The 26,008-nt window shown below is 45.1% G+C and overlaps 1 long non-coding RNA gene across 2 annotated transcripts; it reads right to left on the bottom strand.

Annotated features, from left to right (window-relative positions):
• Positions 1 to 4,244: 4,244 nt before the first annotated feature.
• LOC309632276 lies at positions 4,245 to 25,679 on the bottom strand. Of its 2 annotated transcripts, XR_014246828.1 has the most exons (3): positions 19,486 to 25,679; positions 18,217 to 19,447; positions 4,245 to 11,427 (listed from the first exon to the last, which is right to left on the bottom strand). It is a non-coding gene; the product is annotated as an uncharacterized lncRNA (long non-coding RNA). The 2 variants fall into 2 exon arrangements; XR_014246829.1 differs by lacking the exon at positions 4,245 to 11,427 and having other exon boundaries at positions 16,119 to 19,447.
• Between the last annotated feature and the right edge of the window lie 329 nt (positions 25,680 to 26,008).

Here is a 26,008-nt window from a genome sequence, read left to right as displayed (position 1 = left end):
CCCTAATATATATTTAAATGTATAAGTATATAAAACATATATTTTTAAAACAGGTCAATCTGTTTACCAAAGATTTTAGCTCTCTTGCCCGATTTACAAACCAGACCTTGCCGTGTGTTGTGCTACAGACACAAGATGCTATGGCTGGGTCATGAGCAGTCGTTCTAGAAAATTGGGACACTGGGCAACCGTGTCACATAGTCTTCTCCAAGCCCACTAGACAACAAATCAGTTGAAATCCCAGCGTGAAAGAAGTTTACGCAGCTCTTTTTTCCTGTATAATAGATGCTCTGTCGAGTAGTGTGTTTCGTGCTGTGACAATTCATTCCTGCACTTGTGACAGGACCGCCGGCTGATTTCACTATGCTCAATTAGGAGAAAATGCATATTTTAATCTGCCCCGTGGTGAGGTCACACTTTGCTCAGCGGCCTTGGCAAACCAGCCATTTAACCATTTAGGTGGGTGGAGGCTTCCTCACCAGGCTGTCATTCGGCTGCCAGCAGCCTCTCTATTCTCATTTTGTTGCCAACACTTCCCGGGTTCCAGAGTATCAACAATTAAGGCCACTCCATCATTCTCGGAGCCACTGAGCTGCGGCCCATCCCCTTCAGCTCCACCGCCATCCTGGTTGCTAGCGATCAGCTTGGCGCTGTGTGCACGCGGCTGACAACGCTTTTCCCTCTCTCCTTTCCTGGCCTGGGAGGCCTGAGAGCTCAGCATGGAGGCCTGCACATGGCCTTTCTGCCCGGGCTCTGTTATTTCTGCCCCCAGGCCAAGGATAGAATTCAGGGCCTGCCTTTGCGGGAAGTGGGAAATCTGTGCCAGCCAGCCCGGCCAGCTCAGCTCTGACCTTGGAGTCCAGTGCCCATCCTGGAATGCCCGCTGCTGATGACTCCTTGAACTGGCCATGCTCACTGCCATCTCCTCACCACGGCCCCCATTGCCCCTATAGAGAGCCAAATTATGCCCTCCCCCGCTTTAATTTGATTTTCCAATTAGTGAGACGATCCCCTTGGGATATTTGTCTTCCTTTCTTTCCATTCCATCTTCCGTCTTCCATCTGGCCTTTTAGATTCCTTAGATCGTCAGATGTACACACACAACCCTGGAATTAGGTAGGGTGAGCCTGGGGTGGAAATCGTAGCTGGTGGACCCATATCACGCTGGTAGAGGCATGCGGTGTGCTCCAAGGCTTGGATGCACCTGGACACTGATCTTAGAACTTCCACTGACTGACTTAAGGTATTTATCCTCTCTTAAGTCATACTCTTCTTAGTTTCAAATGGGAAGAGTAACACTCCTGGCCTCAGGGTTTCTGCAGTCGATACACAGATACCGAGAGAGCTAATGTTTATTGAGCTCTGTCCCAGTGCTCCAAGGAAGTGCTGGTATGGGTGCGTCATCTCATTTAATTCATGGACCGACCTCTGAATATCCCATTCTACAAAGGTAGACTGGCCCAGAGGCGTTCGCAAGTAGCCTGAGTAAGGGAAGCAGTGAAGGGCTGAGCGTGGTGGGCTGGAAAATGGTGCGCTTTGTTCTCTCCCAAATCTCAGAGATCTGGGCTGGAGATGACAGCTGGACGCTGGAATGTAGACTCCCACAGGGTCAAAGCTGAGTGTCCCAGTGGCAGATAAAATGTCCACAGAGCGTCCTCAGAGCCAAGCACTTTCTTCTGCCCATTTTGAAACTAGGAAGAATTCCCAGATTTTTCATTGTCCCGTTTTTTTTTTTAAAAAAAACAGATTCATCCCAAATAGCTTCCTCTAACTCTGCAATTGACAGCCTAGGGTCAGGCTCAAGCCACCAGCCGGGGCCAGGCCCAGATGTTCTGGGTTTCTGTTGACGGAGCCGAAGTCACTGACCCCTTTGTGCGAACCTGCCTAAGGACCCAGTCCAGACAGTGGGGTGGGGACCAGATAGCTGTAAATTCTGTGCAAGATTATCCCATTTCCGACGCTTTTACAGAGTCTGTGACTTGGGGTCGCAAGGCCCCTTCACTAAATCACCACTGCTCAAGGCTGGGGGAGGCTCCGGCCCCAGGATCCAGGGGTGTTTTTTTTTTTTAGGGAGATCACAGGCACACACATCCTTTCCCCCTCAATTCCCTTCCCATCATGCTCCCTCCTGTTCTAGTAACCTGCCAGAACTACCTTGAGTTGCCTCATTGGTTGTCCCCTTTGCCCGTTGTGTGATTTCTTTTCCTTTGAAATGTAGTGTGGGGAATCGCTCCAATAGTAATGAGAGGAAGGGAGAAAACAAGGGTTGGCCCCCGCTCAGAAGGACCCTGAGCTTGATTTAATGCTCTGCTGTCGCCATCTTGAAATTCTGAAATATTTTCAAACAGGGGGCCCCAGAAATTACGTCGCTGGTCCTGGAGAGAACAAACATTTGTTGAGTACTTACTCCTTCCTAGGCTAATGGCTCCCAAACTTTACTACACATCTGAATCACCTGAGGGAGCCTTTAAAACTCTTGCTGCCCGGGCCATACCCCAGACCAGTGACATCAGAATGTCTGGACCTCGGTATTTTCTGAAGATCCCCAGGTGTTGTGACTCAGATGTGCAACAAGGTTTGGGAGCCACTGTTCCAGGCTCTCTCACAAGAAGAGGTGTTATTACTTGCCTGGGGCAGCTGAGGGGACAGGGGCCCAGAGCTGCTCAGCAGTGTGCCCGAGCTCACACCCTAGCTTGGGGAACATCAGGAGTTGAACCCAGGCTAACCTGAACTCTGAAGCCCAGTTCTTTTCATTCAACCACAAGACTTAAGCCAACCTGCTCTGCAGTTCGTTAAATTAGGTCATTTGTAAATTCTACTGGTTTCTGAATAAGATGGTCATGTAACCAGGCCTTTCTACTCTTGGGAAAGTACTCCTAAGCATTTCTTTGGATCTTGGCAAGGGAGAGCAAGAATTTTTCACAAACTGTCCACACACATCGAGAATTCTGTGCAGGACCTGCGGGCAGCCATCCAGAAATTTCCCGCAGCTAGCCAAGCCACAGCCACCTGGAGCCGGTTCTGTTCTCGGGAGGAAGCTCTTCTGACTGTCCCTTGTTGAAAGCTGTCACCTCGGGGAAGGACACCTCCTTTCAGAGGAAGTCATCAGGCCTCCACCAGGATGCCCTGAATCTGCCCTTCACGGCCCGCCTCTTCCAGATCTCTCCTTGTCACGTCCGGAGCCCCTGAAATCTGCAAGACGTGGGAGAATCAATCCTGTTCCTGTGCAAGCCCTTCTTTCATTTTTGCCTTTTTCCCAAAAGAGGATTTTTGTACAAGCCCGCAGGGGCTCCTTTCCTCCAAGTCCATCCGCTCCGTGCCCATCCCTCTTTCTGACCCAGCCCCTCCCCTCAGCCTTGGGTGAGGTGGAGGAGGGCACGGGGTAGCTCCCACTGCTGTCCCCCTCGTGGGACACGCCCAGATGAGGGAACAGAAAACGGCAGGGAAACCTCCTCGCCCACAAAGACAAGCTTTCCAGAAGGCACTAGCCCATGAGACAATGGACCACCAGCCCGCACTCCTGTCCCCGACCCAGACGCACCCCAGCCTGTGGCTTAGGAGCTGAGCATCCTTGTAGCCTGAGGGTGAGTTTCTAGTTTGCTCAACTGGGCTTCTCTCTCCCTCTCTCTTCCTCTCTCTCATCTCCTGATTAACAGGCTGAGCAGTGTGACTGCTTCAAGCCTGTTTGTGCTTGCTTCTCTCTCGTGTACACAAGGTTAAATGGCCATGGTGGACCCTGTGCCACCCTCAGACCTTCAAAGGAAGGACGCCAGGAACTTCAGAGGGCACAGAGGGCATCAGGTGGAAGGGTCTGAGGAGAGCTGTGCAAAGGAAGTCAGCTGTCAAAAGCCCGCTTCCTCAGGCTTAATTTGAGTCTTTGGAAAAAGAAGCTAAATTAAACAGGTGCTCAGGGATTATTTATCTTCCCTGCAGTAATTGGCTTTTACATTGGATACAAAGCTTTACCATGTAACAAAGATGAAGTCCAGAAAAATGCCCAGACAGCTAGTTTTCAGAGGTGAGGAGCACTTTGGCCTGGCCAGAATCACAGCGGGGTGCAGGCGCGGGGGGCACAGGGCCTGGATGGGGCTCTTCTTCCCCCCGGGGGCTCAGCCCTTGACCAGCTCCTCTCGGGCAGTCTAAAGAACATGGGCCTTTCCACAAATCTGCTTTCCTCCTCCCAGCCTGAGACAGGGCTTGAGGTAAATAGGATGGTGCCACAGGCCCGGGTGAGGCCGGTGGCCGATGGTCATGGTCAGAGGTGCTCAGAGAGAGGGCCCCTCCCGCTCCAGAGCCAGGCAGGCAGGCAGACAGGCAGGGGGACCCTACAAAGCACATCAGTACACCCCATCGCTGCTTAACCAAAATGCACCCAGGTTCAGTGTCTGTGGAAGGTTCCACAGGGCCAGCCTAATGGAACCAGTGAGCACCACAGTGTTAAAGGTACCTGACATTTGCTAAGAAATGCCCCCCTCTGAGTCCATGGGCCCAGCGAGTGGACGGAGGTCTGGATGTTAATATTCCCGTAGCTTTAATAGTCGGAATCCACCATCATATGCTCTTCCCAGACGTGCTGGTGTCTTATTAGAAATGCGGTAAATAGAATTTAATGCGATTGAAAAGAAATCCAACAGACTCTAATCTAAAGAATGCCATTTCAGGAAAATAGCAGCGACTTACAATTTCCTGCCCCTAAAGTGGAAAATCAGTTTTAGAACATTGTAAACTTTTAATTGCATGCAGCATGAAAACAGATTTCAAACAGAAAGGAGGGGAAGGAGAGCTGACATTAATTGAACACCTTCCATTAAGGGCCAGACACAGTCACATTACCTCATTCCGTCCTCACAGCAGCCAAATGAGATTGGAGTTATTTTCTCAGAGTTAAAAACGAGGAAACTGAGGCTCAGCAGGGAAAAGTATCTTGCTCAAGGTCATGGGTAGAAAGCTGCAGAGTCTGGATTTGAAATTGGGCCCATTTGGCTCTAAAGCCTGTACTCTTTGTATCTACTGTGAAGCATATGCATGGGAAAATTTCCTTTCTTCCACAAACTGGCCCCAACAAATGACACATAGGTGGTTCCAGAAATCGGTGGCTTGACTGTGTGGCTGTTTTGGCTTCTCCGTGTTTCAGATCCACTTACGGCGCAGGAAGCGTTGGGCTCAATGCCACGAGAGAGAGAAAAGAAGGCATAGGAAGGTTCAGCTGACGTCTTTCTAAATTGCATTCTGGAAGATGTTACCTTCAGCAGCTCTTCCAGAACATATTTGCAAAGCGGGTTTTAATATGCCCCCCAAACTCCAGAACCTTGACCACCTTCTACATTTATCTCTGTTAATTACCCGCCGCAGCTCCAGCTTGCTGTATACTTGGTATTTGCTGTTTCCTGACAAATCTTGTGAGTTTCGGCTGACGCAGTTTCTCCTTTCTGGAATGCTCTTACCTTCCACACCCAGCTACTCTGCCCTCCTGGCAGCATTCACGCAGCCAGTGCTGTCTGAGTGTTGCCAGGAGCCGGGCAGGGCAGTGCAATGCGAGATGGGCGATTTCTGTGGTCAGCAGGACAGTTCTAGAAGTAGAGACAGTCCGGCAAATTGCAAGACCAGTGCCTTCCTCCCCTGTACCTAAAACCTCGTGTTTGAACCCTCTGGGGCGCTGGAGTCAGTGTGTCCGTCTCTCCTCCCCGTGGTGAGTTCCCAGAGCCCGGTTCCTTCTGCCTCCGGCTGAGCTCGGCACTAGCTTTGCAAACAGCAGGCGGCTGGTGAACGTTTGTGGTATTTAATTCTATGATTTCAGCACACGAAAATGTTCTCCTTGAAGCCATTTACCCCTTCTCTGTGGAGTTCAGAGTTGAGAAGTTTCCAGAAAGTGTAGGCAAGGTGGGCAACCAGTCAGGCTGAGTAAACAACAACAACCCTCTCCGTAGACACAGGCTAGCAGGAGCTGCTCTTTGATTTTGCGGTTTGTTTTGCCACTAGATAAAGAAGGAAGTCCAAAGAAAGGCCAACGTGCAAACAGTATTTCCAAGGTATTTATATCTGCAACACGGTTCTTTGTAAGAGACCACAAAAGGAGCCGGCTCAGCTCTCACAGGCCTTCTCTCCCCTCAGCTGCTGCACCCAGCACCCCTGATCACACCATCAGGAGGTAGTGGGACGCCCCCCCCCCCATCCTCCATGAGCCCGCCAATTCAGCCTGGCTTTGGATAAAAAGACATGAGTTTGCCTCAGGTAATCTCGCGCACACACACGCACAGCTGCCACATTGCACGGTGCCTTATGACCCAAGTGCCACCTTCATGTGTCAGGTTAAGTCACATCCCACAGCTTCTTGGATCCAAGAAAAGGGACTGGGCCAGAGGGAGCTGCCACATGTCTTTCTTTTCATTCTCTTTTACCTTCTAATTAATTTTCCTAATGCTTCCCTGATGTAATAAACCAATCATCGTGTGCACCTTCTTCTTATGTCTTTCTCCTTCCAAGTTATGAACACATCCAGGACTTTCCTAGGGCAAGTTTCTAGGACTTGGCTGTCTGCTCTCCCCAGGGGGATGCACATTTTTGTGTATGGCTATGTGTCTCCGGTGCACAGACAGCATTCTGTGCCCGGCCACTGGGGGGCTTTTCTTCCAAAAAACTGCACTGAGTGGAGAACGAGCCAGGAAACAGACCCCCGTCTCGCGGGGCTCTGTGGACCCAGCCTGCTCTAGAAGTCACTGGCTCAGCCGACGCACAACTGAAAGCCTTAGCAGGGGCAGCAGAACCTGGAAGCGGAGGCTGAGTTCATTAAGGGAGGGGGTTGCCAAAGGAGATGGAATCACAGGGGGTGTCCTTCCAAGAGCCAGGGAGGGCCTGGAAATCATCTTTTGACTTCATCTTACTCTGATGCAGGCTGTTTGAGATTTCTGTAAGAACTGCTTGGAAAAAGCCCAGGTGATATACGGTGCTCTTGTTTTCGGGCCTAGTGACCTTCATGGCTACAACCATGAGTGTCTCCTGCAGGCAAGGACTGTACATACACCATCTCATTCAATCCTCACACCAGTGCCAAAAGGGGAGATAACCACCCTCTGTTACAGAGAAGAGGAGAGACAGTAAGTGACATCCCGGGCCACAGAGCTAGAAAGAAGGAAACTTGGGATTTGAACCCGGGTCTCCCTCACACCAAAGTCAAGTCATCCACCTCTTAGATACACAAAGTGGTTATGCCCTTGGGGCTCTGGCCTCTATCTGTGATAAAATCCTAACCTTCGTCTCAGGCAAAGCAACGTTTGGCCCGTGTGTTTGCTGCCTGGCCTAGAGAGACACTTGCCATTAGGGGTAGATTGAGCCAGAGTCCTTACTAAGACACTCAGTATCTTGGCAGATTCATGCCCTCAATAAGATTGCTTCTATGATGAAAGTTGATCCAAGGTCTCGGGATCATTGTTGACACTTGGCCCAGGGAGTGTCGTGTGGGGACACGTGGCCAGCACTTACTTTGACCTAGTAACATAGAAGCAAGGAGCCCCTTAACCCATCCCCCTGAGCCAGCCCTGCCCCTGCAGGGACAAGCTGATACGAGCATCATAAATTCAGCCATTGCGTCGGCTGGAGCTGGTTTTGTGAGCTATTGAGGTGCGGCGCCCTGCACCTGTGTAGCTGAGGGCAGAATGTTCACTGTGGAGGTGGAAAAAACAACAGACACTGGAAGGAATTCAAGCACAACCCCCTTTTGTTAGCAATAGAAGAGGAGCGCGCAGCTTGGAGCAACTTTGTGAAAGATAATTGAAAGAAACTTGTGAGTTTCTACTTCACGTCCATATCCTTCCATCCTTGGGCTAAAATTCCACGGACCCAGTGAGGTAACAGGCTTTATTTCTCTCCCCACCAGCCAAGATTTGAATGGGCTCCTTCAGCTCTCCCCCCTCTCCCTTCCTTTGACTTGGCCATAACTAGAAGAACTGGATCGCAATGTTGCCTCAAAATAGAGCTCTTCTCAAAATAGAGCTCTTGCTGGAAATTCTCCTTTGAATGTTGCTCTCCCCCCATGTAAATCAGAAACTCCAGGCCTACCTGTTTAACACTTTTCACACCATGGCTATGCCTCAGCTCCCCAAGAACAGAGCACGTCGTTGGCGAAGGAAGGGTCAGGGGTACACCATGAAGTCAGCTCATGGATCTGGAAGGCCAGCTTCAGTGAAACCTCACATAGAGAAAGGGAAAGGAAAACAAAGGAGCAACCCCCTGGGCGACCTTTGGGGTGGCGGTCATCGTGCAACACTCTGCTTTCTAGGAAGACACGGACTTGGGCCGACCAAGGAGGGGGACAGGGGCCTTGGTTTCTTGGGGTGGGAGGTTCATCTCTTCTCTTTTTCTCCATCTCATCAGAAGGAAAGATGTCACTCTGGGGGTCATTCACAATTTCAGAGAAGAACTGGGAGCCAGAGAATTTAAGGATCTACCTGTCAACAAAGCCTGCCTGGTTCCTTCCTGTAATCTCCTCCTATGCCTTTTGTGAAGGCTCATGGCCAGGGCTTCACAGCAGGACCTCGAGACCCCATACATGAGCTCAGCCCTGAATTTTGTACGTGAACTCAGTAGGGTCGTTTCCATGGCTTCTTTAAACATGCTTTTGGTTTCCTTATTCCAGGCACCCTGCACTGACCATACGGCGTGTTCCTAGGGGGGAGAGGTGGCACCCAGCCGGGGACAGCCAAGGGTCAATTCAGGCTGTGCCCTGGGAAAGGAAAACTTGGTTGAACTCTGAACTCACCTTTTTGGGAAAAAAAATCCCTCTAGACATGGTGAGTCTTATCGTTCCCCATGAGCCATCCAGTTTTCAAAGCAAATCGTAAAGCATTTGAAAAATGTCTTATTTGGCTTTGAGACCAGTTTCCTCTTCACCCCACCACAGCTGCTCGTGCTCATGCTTAATTTAGTACTTTGTTAAATGTCCCCATTCTGTTCCACAGAGGGATCAACTGTCTTGCTTCGCCCTGGACTCCCCTGCCTGGGAAACCTCCCAGTGCTGGGCAAAGTGGGATGATGTGTCACCCTAGCAGGAAACAGAGCCAGGACCTTTGGCTCATGCAGTAGCCACCCCATTTGGAGGCTGTGTGGTCGAGCAGACAAAGCACTTACAACGAAGGGTCAAGAGTCTTGGGCGGCTCTGTCAACTTGCTTCTTCACTTTAGGTCAATCCATTACTTTTCCTGTGTTTCAATTCCTTTTTCCACCCGTATGGTGGGAGTAATACCTATTCACCCAATTCCTAGGATGCTGTAAGAATTAAATTACATAGTAGCTGCAAAATAATTTGGCTTTATTGGAATTGGGCACCGCCCGAACCTGAGTGGAACGACTGTGCAATTCTTAACTGCGTCTATCTTCTGGCCAGGCTGCCTCAGGACCAGAACAATAGCTTAGGTCCCGGTTTCTAGCCTACAGCAGCCCAAGGCCAAGGAGAGGTTGTGTATCAGAACGTATGATGATTGCATGGAAACGCTGCAATGTCATCGACACCCTACAGCCCACATTCCCCATTCAGCAAAGGTCTCATGGGATTCTGGTGGGAGCTGACAGGGAAGAGGGAACACAACTTGTAGTAGCAGAAATTTTTTATAATTATTATCGTGATAGGTCTGGATTAGACTGCCATACCTGACTCTCCAGTCTGTTCATCCACTTGATATCTTGAATCCGGAAAGTCCTAGACAGAGGAACACACACCTGAGTGAGTGAGAGAGTGCCTTTGTCTGCTGTCTGTCTATTTCTCACACACACACACACACACACACACACACACACACCCCTCTATGAAAAAGCGCTAATAAGCCCCACTCATGTTCCTGCCCCTTCTGGATTCCCTTGGACACGGCCCCGTGTCTGCTTCTCTGTGTGCACAGTCACGGTGAGCTCTTCATTCCTTGACCACGCCCTGCTTGCTCCTGCCTCTGTTCTGCCTCTTCCCTCTTCTTCTCATTGTCTGGGATGTGAACGCAATTGCTAGGACTTACACAGCCATATTGGACTCTGAGGTAAAAGCCTCATGCTAAGGACATCAGACTACCAAGATAATAGGGTCCTGGAGCCTTGATGACATCATGATGTGGCCCTACCAGCCCTGGGTCACATCCCTCTGGACTTGTTTCATGTGAGAGAGAAGTTTGATTCTAACTTGCTTAATCTATTGTTATGTTGGGTCTTCCGTCATTTGCAGCTAAACTGACTCCTAACTAATGTCAATTCCTCCCTCACCCCCTTACCCTTCACTCGACAGATTGTAAGCTCCTAAAAGTAAGGATCTTGCCTGCCTTGTTCAACGCCATATCCCCAGCACTGGAATAACAGCTGCATGCACGTTGTAGTCATTTGGCAAATGTTTATTCAGTGAACTGCTTGCTCTTCTCTCTTATTTAATTTCCTCCCCCTACTGGCTCCTTTGCCTCTCTGCATTGCACTCTTTTAGTTCTCTTTTAACCTTCCTCAAATCTTCTCCTCTCTACATGTCCCTGAAACGTGGGCATTTCCCAAGTTTATGTCCTTGGCTGAGGCGGAAAGTACCAGGCTGATGTCTGTATTCCCACAAACCCTTCCAAGTGAAACTGCCCTTACCATAGCCCAGCTACGGCCACGTATAGTAACTCACACTCCTGCCCACTCCTGATCGGGCCAGGGGTTATCACGTGACCCAGGGGCAGCCGACCCATAGGCTTGTCATCGCCTGTTATGAAAGAATGAACTGTGCCCATGAGATTCCCTCTATCAAGAATCTTTTTTTGTTTTCATTTTAAATTCACTTTATACGAAAAATATTAATAAATACACAAAATAAAAATCACCTCCCCCAAATGTATGCCTGTTTAGCAATAATATGGACTTATCCTCTACACATTGGTCTGTGGCATAGAATACATTCAGGTCAAGAAATGCAGATTTATCAAGGACTGATCAGTGTTCCTTGAATGGATGCCCTATAATATATTCATAATTCCCCATTAATGTAAAAAGCATCCTTAGATATATAGATTTCCACGCTTGTAAGAGAGTTACTGAAAAGTGGGATTGCTGACTCAAAGACTGTGCATTTTAAAAATTTTCATAAATGTTATCAAATAAATTTCCAAAATTGTTACACTCCCACCGACATACGTGAGAATTCCTAATCTCGCATTCTCCCTTTAGCACTGGCTATTACCATTTTTAAAAATTTTGGCCAATGAGCTAATAAAAGAATAGCATCTTGTGACATTTGTATTTGTACTTTCTTGTATACTGGTCAAGTTGTCTCCAGAGAACCAGGCGCTGAGCTGGAGTGGAGAGAGGGTGCAGGGCAGAGCTGAGAGGTGTAAACTTGCATTTGGAGGGGGAAGGCAGGGTTGAGGCCAGGAGGGTTGTGTTGAAGTGGGGTTCTGAAGAAGCAGAAGCGATGGGCAGGGAAGAGACCTAAAGAGGGGAGAGAAAGAACGTCAGCGGCAGGCGAGGGCCAGAGCGGGCCCCCCGGACGCTGAGGCATGTGGGTGGTGCAGCAGAACACAGGCTGCGCACACACCGGCAGTGCAGCTCTGGGGATGCCTCAGAGGCCGGGGAAACGTCCCTCGCCCTCATGCTTGTCCTTGTCACCCTCCTCTCCCATAAGGCTCGTCTTTCCTGGGACCACTGTTCACTTTTCCCGGATATCCCCATTATCTGTCATGAGGGCAGCCCCTGTCCTCTCTCTGTCCTCCGTGGGCCCCTGAGACATCCTGTTTCTCTGTGTCAAACCCGCTAGCTCGACAGCCCCCAAGTGCGCATCTTCTGTGCCAGCCTCGTGCCCAGCCTCGCGCCTTGCATTTCTCTCGGCTGGCAGGATAGCTTCAACATAGTGTCCGGCTCGTACTTCAAGCTCAAGGTGTCCAAACAAAACCAGCTCTCCATCTACCCCCCAAATGGAATCCTCTAGATTTTCCTATTTCTTTGTACGATTCCCACCATACTCCTGGTCACATAGGCTCAAAACTGTAAAGATATTTTCAGTTATCTTTTCCAATCTGCTCTCATTTACCATCTTTACTATATTTTTTACTATCCCCCTCCTCTTGCTGCTGGCAGGGTCAGGCTTGCTCGGTCACAGTCTGTCCACAGCACCCCACTCCCATACAGATGTGCCTCTGTATACACACGTTCCCTGAGTGAAGTTCAAGCTCACAGCCTGGCCTTTGAATCCTCCCACTCCTGCCTCCAACTGCCTTCCCACGGTTATAGCCACGCTCTGTACACTTTTCTTGCCTCTGTCCCTTTGCTTTTATTATTTCTTTTGTCCCAGCTGTTTCCTTCCACTTTACCAGAAGAACGGTGTCTGTTTTGGTTTGCCATTGCCTCTCTCTCAGGACCTAGCACAGTGCCTGACACATAGTAGGTGCCCAATAAAGTTTTACGGAGTGAGTGAATCAATGTTGCAAATCTTTCTATCATTTAAGGTTCCATCTCTGGTGCCACCTCCACCAGGAAATCATTTTTGACACCATCCATAGGACTGGATGTCCTTTGCACTTCATTTGTTCCTACCTTTTCACACACCATAGTCTGAACTAAATTGAAATTTCTGGCTATTCATCTTAGCCTCTCAATTACATTGTAAGCTCCTTGAGACAGAAACACTCTATTTAAACATTTATATACCTCTCCTTGTATGGACTCGTGTGCACATGTGCACGCACACACACACACACACACACTACAGACACAAGTGCAGTGCTGAGACCTAGTTCTGTGCACACAGCAGTGCCACTCAGCGTGCGTTAGATGATTTGAACTGAAGCAGCTGCTGTCATCGGTCCTACCCTCTGTTCTTTCTGCAGACACTGGGACTTCATCCCTCCTCTCCACCCCATTCCTGCCCTGGACCCCGTTTCTCCATCACGTGGCCACTGCAGCATTGCCAACTGGCATTGGTGGGCCAGAGGATGATTTACATTGGCTGTCATGCTATCAGCCTTCCACACACAGCACAGCAGGTAGAGGATGAAAATGGATCCTCATAAGAACCTTACATTTATATGTCAGAGAAGGACAGCAGGCCAAGAATGGTGGTAGGATGTCCAGTACAAACTGACATCCGCCAGAATGATAAAAATGATGAGCTTTTAGGGCGCTCTGCTTTTAGGTGCTGGGCATTGGCTAAGCACTTTGCACCCTCCATTTAAACCTCCACCAACCCTGTGAGGTGACTACCATTATCTCCACTTTACAGGTGAGGCGTGAGACAGAGAGGTTAAGTAACTGGCCCAAGATCACACAGCTGGTAAATGGCAGCCTCTGAATTCAAACCCAGGACCTCTACCCTCTCCTCAAAAGAATCCAGACAATCAGCAGAGAACACAACCTATGGAAGCATCTCATCCTGACAAGGCATTTTCCAAACGAGGAACCTGAGACCCAGACAGAGGGAGTCACTTAAGCCACATAACTCATCCTGGTAGCGCAGGCACCAAACCCCAGGTTTCCTGACTCCCAACTTCATGTCTTTTCTACTGTCCTGTCCACCCAAGGGCAGGGCCCGGTTCCTTCCTGAATGTTCCTCTGTTCTTCATTGAGCTACTTATTCAGAAGTTTTAATGGTAAAATCCTTTTGAGAGAAAAGTTGGGTTTTTTTTTTTCTTATACAAGGAGAAAATACATGTTGTTGGGAGAAGTTCAGGGCGGCAGCTGGAGATGAAGCGGAGTGGAAGGAAAGAATCAGGAGAGCGCTGGGGGGAGAAGGCAGCCACAGATGCCCCCAAGGGAAGGCTGAGCTCGTTGGAGAAAGAGAGGTGGTCAACCAAGGCTTTCAGATGGGAGAGAAGTTAAGCACAGCTTTTTCCCTGAATTTGGGCGAGTGGGTAATTGAAGGGGACCATAATCACTACAGTCAAAGCAGAGGCAAAAGGAGGCAGTGGGGTGGACTTGGGGCTATTATGACTCAGGTGATGCAGTTTCCAGCAGGCAGCCAGGTGTTGCAGTGGGAGAAATGGAGCCCGTGCGGCCAAGACTGGGGCTCCAATCACACCCTTTCATCTGTGACTTTGGGCAAATCATGTCACCTTCTTTAAGATCTCCAACTCCCCACAGAGTTGTTATGGGGAGCAAAAGTGATAATGGCGTGAAGTCATTTTGCAAAGTGTAACATGCTTCCCCAGGCCTCGTGTTCTTATCAGGAGAAGTAGTAAGATGATGAGCATTTGGGAAGGGTGGATGAGATTCCACCCTTGAAAACAGGCTTATTTCTCCATTTATTTAGAGCTTCTTTGATTTCTTTCATCAGTTTTGTAGTTTTCTTCATATAGGTAGGTCTTACACATACTTTGTTAGATTTATAACTAAGTACTTCATTATTTTTTTGGCACTAATGTAAACCAAATCAGTTTTTAAAAAATAAGTCACACTGAGTCATTATTGTTTTTTTAAAACAACTTGACTGTTTCTTCTACTAATTTTGCAAATTAACCCAAATTGGTTTGTAGAAGTGGAAATATACTCAAGTTATCAGTTCTTCTTATTCATACCTAATGATTCTGTTCATGTAGAATAAGTACCAGCTACACTCTACTTTTGATTATTTGCATATTCATGAGATCAGAGATCCCCAAAATTGAGTAGAAGTCGAATTAGAATTTTCATTTATTATCAAAAATAAAATGCATTGCTCAGGTCAGAATATTTCACTGGGTACTAGATCCCGTATCTTTCACTGATGGAATTCAGAAGAAGAATGAGGAAATGCTATTTCTTCCTGATGGATGCTTCCCTTCCTAGCCAAGTAAAGGCCTCAGACCTCAGAATGGAAAACAAGTCTGTGTGGCTCACATTTCTGTATTTCATTGGAAATTAAGATAATGGCCAGCTATCTTAACTAGAAATTAAGAAATTGTCCAGCCACACATCTCAGCCTTAATTTTTCTACCTGTGGACTGGAGAGTCACTATTATCATACCTCAGTGCTTAAATGCTATGGACCTAGGAAGCCAATGTGCTGAGAGCCCCAAATCCACCTTCTGTGGACCAGACATTGTGTGACATCAATCAGAAACACCTCCCAGACTCCACATTTCCAGATAGGTACATTTTCATGCTTTGATTCATTAATTTTTTAAAAATAAGCTATTCAAAGCACTCCCCTCCAGAATTTACCATTTGAAATAACAGCAGATTTAAGAAATGAGTCTCCAGGAATGATCCTGTCTAGACTGTGATGTCAACTGTGCTTTTCCACCTGGCAGGCACTCAGCTTGCCAGGTAACCAGGTGGCTTGGAGCAACTCTTTATTTTTTTTTCCATTAGTCCTGCAAGGCCAGGCTCTCTCTCCTTGTTCTTGGTTCCAGGAGGAGCTGCCTGCTTTGCCCCAGCACTCTCTGAGGAGCTAACCTAGAAAATCACCAGCCCTATGCTCCATGTGTACCCACGGGCTCATTTGCTCAAGCTTTCAACCTTGCAGGCCATTTAACACATGGGCCATGAAGCCTGATGACCCACCTCTGGGTTTCAGGTGTCAGTGTGGGATCAGCCCCTCACCAGGGCATTCTCCCCTGAAATCCCCTCTCCCCAGGATGAAAGCAACACCTTGAAGCAGCAAGGTCAAAACTCTTCATCTCAAGGGTCTGGCCTGAAAACCATTGCCCATCCAAGCATCTTGTGCTATAAAACAGGACTAATCAATGCCAGCCCGCCAGGCTGATGCTTCGGGGCAATGCCATGGGAAAGCGTTTGGAGTTCTTCGTAGGAAAAAGGATATTTAGGGGCTAAATTGCAATCCAGTGAATGAAATAAGAACAGGATTTTAAAATCGCGATACCTGGTGACAGTTTCTCCAGTGAAACTATGTATTAGAGCACACGCATTTCAATTTTCAGGTCAAGTATATCCAAGCTGCTCTAAAACAGTTTATGGCAGCCTTCTGATGTGAGTTCTGTGATTTGAGTTTATTCGTTTCCGGCATTGGGTCCTGTATTTTGAGCAATTCCTATAAAATGTACTTGGGAGTTATTATTTTCCTTTAAAGAATGTGATACTAAAACAAGGGTTTTTTTTGGGTTTTTTTAATCCATTTCTCTCTGTTCTCCACAGCTGTAGATTTCCCACAGCAATTTGGGGTCTGCAGACTGGCCGTATGTATTCCTGGCTCTTTCTTTCTTTCTTTGAATTTTATCTTATTTTATTTTTTTATACAGCAGGTTCTTATTAGTTATCTATTTTATACATATCAGTGTATACATGTCAATCCCAATCCCCCAATTCATCACACCACCACCTCCACCCCCTCCCAGCTTTCCCCCCTTGGTGTCCATACATTTGTTCTCTACATCTGTCTCTACTTCTGCCTTGCAAACCAGTTCATCTGTACCATTTTTCTAGATTCCACATATATGTGTTAATATACGATATTTGATTTTCTCTTTCTGACTTACTTCACTCTGTATGACAGTCTTTAGGTCCATCCACATCTCTGCAAATGACCCAATTTCATTCCTTTTTATGGCTGAGTAATATTCCATTGTATGTATGTACCACATCTTCTTTATCCATTCGTCTGTTGATGGACATTTAGGTGGCTTCCATGACCTGGCTATTGTAAATAGTGCTGCAATGAACATTGGGGTGCATGTGTCTTTTTGAGCTATGGTTTTCTCTGGGTATATGCCCAGTAGTGGAATTGCTGGGTCATATGGTAATTCTATTTTTAGTTTTTTAAGGAAACTCCATACTGTTCTCCATAGTGGCTGTATCAATTTACATTCCCACCAACAGGGCAAGAGGGTTCCCTTTTCTCCACACCCTCTCCAGCTTTTGTTGTTTGTAGATTTTCTGATGATGCCCATTCTAACTGGTATGAGGTGATACCTCATTGTAGTTTTGATTTGCATTTCTCTAATAATTACTGATGTTGAGCAGCTTTTCATGTGCTTCTTGGCCATCTGTATGTCTTCTTTGGAGAAATGTCTATTCAGGTCTTCTGCCCATTTTTTGATTGGGTTATTTTTTTAATATTGAGCTGTATGAGATGTTTATATATTTTGGAGATTAATCCTTTGTCCGTTGATTCATTTGCAAATATTTTCTCCCATTCTGAGGGTTGTCTTTTCATCTTGTTTATAGTTTCCTTTGCTATGCAAAAGCTTTTAAATTTCATTAGGCCCCATTTGTTTATTTTTGTTTTTATTTCCATTACTCTAAGAGGTGGGTCAAAAAAATCTTGCTGTGATTTATGTCAAAGAGTGTTATTCTTCCTATGTTTTCCTCTAAGAGTTTTATAGTGTCTGGTCTTACATTTAGGTCTTTAATCCATTTTGAGTTTATTTTTATGTATGGTGTTAGGGAGTGTTCTAATTTCATTCTTTTACATGTGGCTGTCTAGTTTTCCCAGCACCACTTATTGACAGACTGCTTTTTCTCCATTGTATATCCTTGCCTCCTTTGTCATAGATTAGTTGACCCTATGTGCGTGGGTTTATCTCTGGGCTTTCTATCCTGTTCCATTGATCTATATTTCTCTTTTTGTGCCAGTACCATATTGTCTTGATTACTGTAGCTTTGTAGTATAGTCTGAAGTCAGGGAGTCTGATTCATCCAGCTCCATTTTTTTCCCTCAAGATTGCTTTGGCTATTCGGGGTCTTCTGTGTCTCCATACAAATTTTAAGATTTTTTTTTTTCTAGTTCTGTAAAAAATGCCATTGGTAAGTTGATAGGGATTGCATTGAATCTGTAGATTGCTTTGGGTAGTATAGTCATTTTCACAATATTGATTCTTCCAATCCAAGAAAATGGTATATCTCTCCATCTGTTTGTATCGTCTTTAATTTCTTTCATCAGTGTCTTATAGTTTTCTGAGTACAGGTCTGGCACTGTTTGCAGATGACATGATACTATATATAGATAATCCTAAAGATGCCACCAGAAAACTGCTAGAGCTAATCAATGAATTTGGTAAAGTTGCAGGGTACAAAATTAATGCACAGAAATCTCTTGCATTCCTATACACTAACAAAAAAAGATCAGAAAGACAAATTAAGGAAACAACCCCATTCACCACTGCAACAAAAAGAATAAAATACCTAGTAATAAACCTACCTACGGAGGTAAAACAAGTTTTTAATAAAGTGTTTTGAAAAGACAACAGGCTGAAAAAAAGCTGGGCAAAAGTTCAAGCTAGTAATGAACTGAATATGTCTCTAATTATACTGAACTTACAAGTAATAGAATGAGGCAGGGTTAGCAATTACTTTTTTTTTTGCGTTGGGTCTTTGTTGCTGCGCATGGGCTTTCTCTAGTTGTGGCGAGCCGGGGCTACTCTTCGTTGCGGTGCGTGGGCTTCTCATTGTGGTGGCTTTTCTTGCTGCGGAGCATGGGCTCTAGGCGCCCGGGCTTCAGTAGTTGTGGCTCACGGGCTCTAGAGCACAGGCTCAGTAGTTGTGGCGCACAGGCTTAGTCGCTCCTCTGCATGTGGGATCTTCCCAGACCAGGGCTCAAACCCGTGTACCCTACATTGGCAGGAGGATTCTTAACCACTGCGCCACCAGGGAAGTCCCAGCAATTACTTTTGAGTGAGCTTGAATGCCTGAAGGAAGAGGAAAGCGCCCCTTAAAATTAGGGAAAATTAATAAAAGTGCCGTATCATTACATTTGATTTTAAATATCTTTACCTCTAGACTTTCAAAGGTCTAAAGGTTCAAGAACATGATTCTCCAATAAACGTCTTGTAGAAACTGGTGGTTTTCTCAAACCTAAGTTTGTTTTTGATATTTTTTCTTTATAAAGCCTTGAGTACAGACACCTTTTTGCCATGTAGCCCATGAGTTTTCAAGGTGATACCCCAAAGTAAAATTCAGAAAGTGATTAGAGGGTGCTGAATAGAATTCCTATACCCCAGGCTGAAAACTCAAGAGTTAAACAGGGTTGAGTCCTCCAATAAAACAATTTAATCAAATGTATAAATAATTCATTTGATGCCCATAGAACTGCCTCAGCATCATTTGTCTTTAATAAGACAAAACCACAAATAAATAGGGTGCTGACTGGCATTGAGGCTCTCATCTCTCACTATGTGGCTCTGAATCGAACCCCATCTTGACCAGAGGAATCATCCATCATTTGAGCAGATTGCTCAAGAGAAGACAGCCTGAGGTATAGAAGCCCTGGGCTATTATGGGGTTTGCACACGCCTAAGTCATGCCCTTCAGTTGCATACTCACATTCAAATCAGTTCGGTGTCTCAGGTGAAAGCTGATGGGCTGGGTGGTAGGACAACAGTGGGCCAGGACACCTGAGACCTCCAGTTCCCTGCTTCGAGGGACTTCTCGTTCTCTGTTGCATAAATGCACACTTTGTGGTCCTGAGAGCTTTCTATTGCATCACCACAACACCACACCAGGTAAGTACAGTTATTACTATCCCCGATTTATGGATAAGGAAACCAGGAGTTAGAGAGGTTTAGCATCTTGTACAATGCTAAACCTCTCTAACTTGTACAAGCATCTTGTACAATCTTGTACTGCTAGCCCGTGGCAGAGCCAAGCTTCAGTTTAGACAATCTGGTCTCTTACCTGCTAGACTATATGGGGATTTTCTTATGGAGTCTTCTCCTAACATACCCAAGCCTAATAGAGGTATTCTGAAAAGTCGATGTGCGCAGATATCAAATTGTTTCATGGGGAAACTGAGATACAGAGAATTCAGTGACTTACCAGCATCACATACACATCAAGTCAAGGACTGGAGATCATTCCAGGGAGCCTGCCTCCCAGTTGGAACAGCTGCTTCACACAAGTGGGGCTTGTGTGTGACAGTCACATCAGTGGCCTGGCCAGAGACAGGGACCACAGCGGAGGCTCTCATCTTGGTTGTGTCCTCAAGCATTTCCCTCCTGGGGTTGGGCCTCAGTATCCTCATCTGTCATATGAAAGGAGATAGAAGTTCAAGTCTTTGGCATTCAATTTCATCACTAAAATTCTATAGCCTCCACAGCCAAGAGGGATACTCCATTCTGGAGTCAGCCATACTTGACTTTTCTGCAATGCAGAGCACCTGTACTGTGACCCCAGTGATGACACTGGCCCATCTCCCACCCCATGGTACCTGCTGATGGGCAAACATGGCCTCCTCTTCCCCTCCCCACTACTCCCAATGATAAAAGAACTTTGGGAGGCTTAAACTAAAGAATTACGGCTTTTCTCTAACTGTTCACTACCATCTTGGGCGAAATTTGTGCTTATATGTGAATAGATCCATCCTCCTTTATCCTCCCCTGGAGCCATTTCATCCACTGGATTATGAGTCTTTGAATCAGGAAGCAAAATTTTACCTTTAACGTCCTGGAAAATCGCTGTAAGATATGTCACAAGGATGAAACAAAGTCATTTTTACCTGAGGCTTTGATAACCCTTTCAGTCAGATGCTTTGGCATAAAGAATAAGCCTGGCTGAATTTACCCTGCCAGGAGTTCACGCATTTAGCAATGACGCATTATGGCAAATGCCACTGCCTGTCAGTGGTTTAACATCAGGATCATGAAGAATCCGTCTGCTCCAAGTCTCCTTTTTTTTTTTTTTTAATAAAACTGTACTTTGGGAACCCCCCGCCCCACTTTCTCTTAAGCTGAAGATCTTGATTCTTAATACTTTATTTTTTCTCTTTCCTTTTTTTTTTTTTAATTTGTCCAAGGCAGACATGATGTAAGGAATATGCACCACCAGAATAACTGTCTGGGCCACAGAAACCATGCTGCAAGCCCACCTGGGTGCTGACTGCCTCTTGACACTTTTAAAAATTGTCATTGCAGTGGTGGTATGGATCCTGTCAATTAAGTGGAGAACAGGGAAGCAGAGGTTTTTCCCCAAACCTCTAAGGTGGGTTTTTGTTTGCAGTGTTTTTTTTGCCCCCTCTGGATTTTTACTTTTATTTATTTTTTAACATCTTTATTGGAGTATAATTGCTTTACAATGGTGTGTTAGTTTCTGCTTTATAACAAAGTGAATCAGTTATACATATACATATGTTCCCATATCTCTTCCCTCTTGCATCTCCCTCCCTCCCACCCTCCCTATCCCACCCCTCTAGGTGGTCACAAAGCACGGAGCTGATCTCCCTGTGCTATGCAGCTGCTTCCCACTAGCTATCTATTTTACATTTGGTAGTGTATATATGTCCATGCCACTCTCTCACTTTGTCACATCTTACCCTTCCCCCTCCCCATATCCTCAAGTCCATTCTCTAGTAGGTCTGTGTCTTTATTCCTGTCTTGCCCCTAGGTTCTTCATGACCTTTTTTTTTTTTCCCCCTTAGATTCCATATATATGTGTTAGCATACTGTATTTGTTTTTCTCTTTCTGACTTACTTCACTCTGTATGACGGACTCTAACTCCATCCACCTCACTACAAATAACTCCATTTCATTTCTTTTTATGGCTGAGTAATATTCCATTGTATATATGTGCCACATCTTCTTTATCCATTCATCCAATGATGGACATTTAGGTTGCTTCCATGTCCTGGCTATTGTAAATAGAGCTGCAATGAACATTTTGGTACATGACTCTTTTTGAATTATGGTTTTCTCAGGGTATCTGCCCAGTAGTGGGATTGCTGGCTCGTATGGTAGTTCTATTTTTAGTTTTTTAAGTAACCTCCATACTGTTCTCCATAGTGGCTGTATCAATTTACATTCCCACCAACAGTGCAAGAGTGTTCCCTTTTCTCCACACCCTCTCCAGCATTTATTGTTTCTAGATTTTTTGATGATGGCCATTCTGACCGGTGTGAGATGATATCTTCCAAGTCTCCTTTACCTTTCATCTCCTCCCAGCACATGGGCACTTGCTTCTCTTTTATTCAATCCTTAGATAAAAGACCAGAGGATTGCTTCAGGATTTAGACTTCGGTGTAGAATCACATTAGCTCTAAGACGTTCAATTTTTTCCTACCAAAACCCAATATAATTTGTATTCTGATTTCAAAGACACTGTTTTAGTTGACCTTTAAGGTGACCCCTTAAAATAATTGACACGCTAAACAGCAGATCTCCCTATATTCAGGGTCATTGTCTTTTGATATATTCAGGCTTCTGCCTTCTAATGTTTCTATGCCTGCAAATAGTTTTATTATACGTCATCATTCTTATTATCATTGGCATTCTGATGCCTGTTTTCTTTACTATCTGTTAAGCAGAAGTATATTTAGTGCTCAAAGTGATATACCATAAAGGTAGAAAAAGGTGAACCTTTTGATATATTAGAAGTCTTTCATAGCATGAAGTAACTATTGCCTATTATTTTACTCTTGACGTTTTTATATTTAAGGGAATTTCACTTGATTTGTGGCTCTGACACCTCTGATATGTTGTTTCCAGTGACCTTACAACCAAAATCAGTAGCGTGTGACATTTGATGGCCCAGATAAAAAACATTAATGGTGGAAGAGAGGGTTTATTTTCCTGGTCATAAATTAAGTTTAAATAACTCTGAATTTATTTTAAACTCTCCAGTACTTTTTACTGTCCAGGCAATAAATGTATTTATTACTGGGGTTCTACCTGGGTTTCCTCCACAGAGCCCTTTGCTTGGCTGCTTTGAGTCCTTTCCTTCTCTCTTCTGGAAAACTCATCTTGCCTGTAAACGCTGATTTGAACAAATTGCTGCCAAATTTCTACCAACAGGGATCAGAGAAAGGGCTGCTTATCAGAGAGGTAAGCAAAAGCGTTTTTGTTGTCAAGCAGGTTAAGAAAAACAGGAGTTCATAGAATATCCACTGATGTGGGTAACCCAGGCCTGAATGATTCTGTTTTGGAATTAGAAGTAGAGACACAAGTGGTCATGTCCTGATCCCTCCGAAGCCCTGTGTGAAAGGTTTGCTTTAGGTCCTGATTTAATTCTCACAAAAATGGAAGCCCATTCCCCCATTTTGATCTTTATAACTTTTCATCTTTACATGTATGTTTTTTGGTACTCATTCATTAGATGTATCATAAAATTGTACTGAGAATTTCTCAGTGAAAAAAATTTTATGATTTCAGAATTTCAATCTGTATGTTTGAAAATTGCCTTCTATATATTTTATTGAGATATAATTTGCATACCATAAGATTCACCATTTTAAAGTGTACAATTCAGTGGGTTTTAGTATTCACAAGGTCAAGCAACCATTACCACTATCTAATTCCAGAACATTTTCATCACCCGAAACATGCCCCCCAAACATGCCCCGTACCTATAAGCAGTCACTCACCATTCCTCCCTTCCCCCAGCCCCTGGAGACCACTAATCTACATTCCGCCTCTATGCATTTGCCTATTCTGGATATCTAATATAAACAGAATTATACAAAATGTGCTCTTTTGTATCTTCTTACATTTAGCATAATGTTTCCAAGGTTCACCCATGTTGTAGCATGTATGAGTACTTCATTCCTTTTTGTGGCTGAATAACATCCAGTTGTATGGATATACCACAGTTTGCTTACCTGTTCATTAGCTGATGGATTGATTTTCATTTAAAAATTTCATCTATATGTTCAAAAGTTGCCTTATAATTAATTCCCCAGGCATTCCCCTGTTGGAAATATTTTAAAGTTAGATCTTTGAAAAAATGTTATAAAGTATGTATTATTTTAATATCTTCAGTAACAACAATCACATATCTCTTATTGATTATGTATGTATAAATTTCTTCGTGATCTTGTCACAAAATGAGAAAAAAGTAGAATCTAAGAAGCTCTTCATTGTATGAGTAGTAAAACAACGTCATTCACTAACTATAAATTCACAAACAAGGATTACGTATGATTCTTGAATATATGAAATGCTATTCAAATGGCTTTTCATGAAAACCAGCTGCCTGACCCCTCTTAGTACCCCAGGACATTTTCCCTTGGTATACAGTGATATCTGATACATGTTCATCGTTCACTGATCTGTAAGTTATTTGTGGGCAGGGGTTGTGTCTGCTTCATCTTTGTCTCCAGAGCCCTAATGCCTTGTACTCTACAGAGTACAATGCTTTGTACCTAAAAGCTTCTCACAAAACCAGTTTGGTAGATGAATTAAATTATATGCTCTTCTGTTCTTCGTGCTCAGGGAGAAAAAAAAAAAAGAAGAGACTTTTATAAAAGGCTTTCTGATCATTGCAAATTGGTTTCTGTTTACTATTTACATATAGAGGAGTGCACAATTCATACCTGTATGGTTTGATGAATGTCCACAAAGTGAGTACACCTGTGTGATCACCATTAAATCAAAAACCACAAAGGACCAGCCCCCCATATCCCCCTGGGGGTCTCCTGATCAATATCCCACCCTTCTCTCCAATGCCAACCACTATCCTGACTTCTAACACCGCAGGTAATTTTGAAATTTATGTAAATGGATATTCTTTTTATACTCATGACATTTTAAAAATAAAGCTAAAAAGCAAAGTTTGCTTGATGTTTGCTTGCAAAGTTTGATACAGAGATGTATCACCCACCCACCACCCCCTGTTTTCACTTCTGACTACACTGAATTTTTATTTTAAATTCTCTCATGCGTTCTTACGTTTTAATAATCATTCATTGTGTTGCTTAATTTCTGAGCATAGAGAAGTGTGAAGTAGGCAAAGTTCATCCACCTCCTTCCACCTTGGATTTTTCTTCCTTCATCTCTTCCTTTTTCTCTCAAGGACCTTGCCTTAGTCTACTTGGGCTGCTATAGCCAAAATATCATACACGGGGTGTTCATTGTTATAAACAATGAACATTTATTTCCCGCAGTTCTGGAGGTGGGGAAGTCCAACATCAGGGCGCTAGCAGATCTGCTGTCTAGTGAGGCTCTGCTTCCTAGTTCTTAGACAGATGGGGGTCTTCTTGCGGCATCCACACATGGTGCAAGGGGCAAGGGAGCTTTCTAAGCTCTCTTTTATAAGGACACTAATTCCATTCATGAGGGCTCTGAGCTCATTGCCTAATGACCTCCCCAAAGTCCCACCTCCTAACACCATCACATTAGAGATTAGGTTTTGACATGTGAATTTGGGGGGTATAAAAACATTCAGTCTATAGCAGACCATTTCTTAGTTCCATCCATCATAATTCATCTTAAAGAGTTAATGATAATGAAAGTGTTCAATAGCTATTACTGACTACCTCCTTCTAGTGGATCCCTCAATGTCTGAAAGGTCTTAAATCCTCAGGAGACACCAGAATTTGAGATGGTGTGGCTGTGAGTCAGGGTATCAAGAGAACAGGGAGCTGAGAGCAATGCATATCTTGAGTTCAGCAAACCTTCTGACAAAGGCTATCATGTTATCCTTGAGGACTAGAGGGAGAGGTGTGTGACTCGCAGAATAACAGCCTGACACTGAACTAGGAAGTAAAACTAATCCATGAGATGACAGAATTATGATGCAAAAAGATCTTGGCAGTCTGAAGTGATAGCCCAAACTCATTGAATTTAATGGTGATAAACATAAAGTTCTGTGATCAGGATAAATAACTAATGACCACACCTACAGGATGAGAGAGACTGACTAACATCCATTCAGGTGTAAAAAAGTCCTAGGGCTTTCAGTTGACTGTCAGGGCAATGTGGCATGGCCGCCAACAGACTACTTTCATCATGGAGTCGTCCGGAGCAAAAGACGTTACTGTTCTTCTTTCTGCCATAGTCAGAAGCATTTGGTATATTTTATTTGCTTTTGATCATCACATTTAAAAAGGAACATGATAGGGCTTCCCTGGTGGTGCAGTGGTTGAGAATCTGCCTGCTAATGCAGGGGACACGGGTTCGAGCCCTGGTCTGGGAAGATCCCACATGCCGCGGAGCAACTAAGCCCATGAGCCACAACTTCTGAGCCTGCGCGTCTGGAGCCTGTGCTCCGCAACAAGAGAGGCCGCGATAGTGAGAGGCCCACGCACCGCGATGAAGAGTGGCTCCCGCTTGCCACAACTAGAGAAAGCCCTCACACAGAAACGAAGGCCCAACACAGCCAAAAATAAATAAATTTTTAAAAAAAATAATTTTTCTTAGAAGTTTACCCCGCACTCATTCT

This window comes from Balaenoptera borealis (assembly GCF_965194805.1).
Source record: "Balaenoptera borealis genome assembly, chromosome: 7".
In the NCBI taxonomy this organism is placed as follows: Eukaryota; Metazoa; Chordata; class Mammalia; order Artiodactyla; family Balaenopteridae; genus Balaenoptera; species Balaenoptera borealis.
Note: the sequence above shows the minus strand (reverse complement) of the source record. Positions and strands in the feature narration are given on the sequence as shown.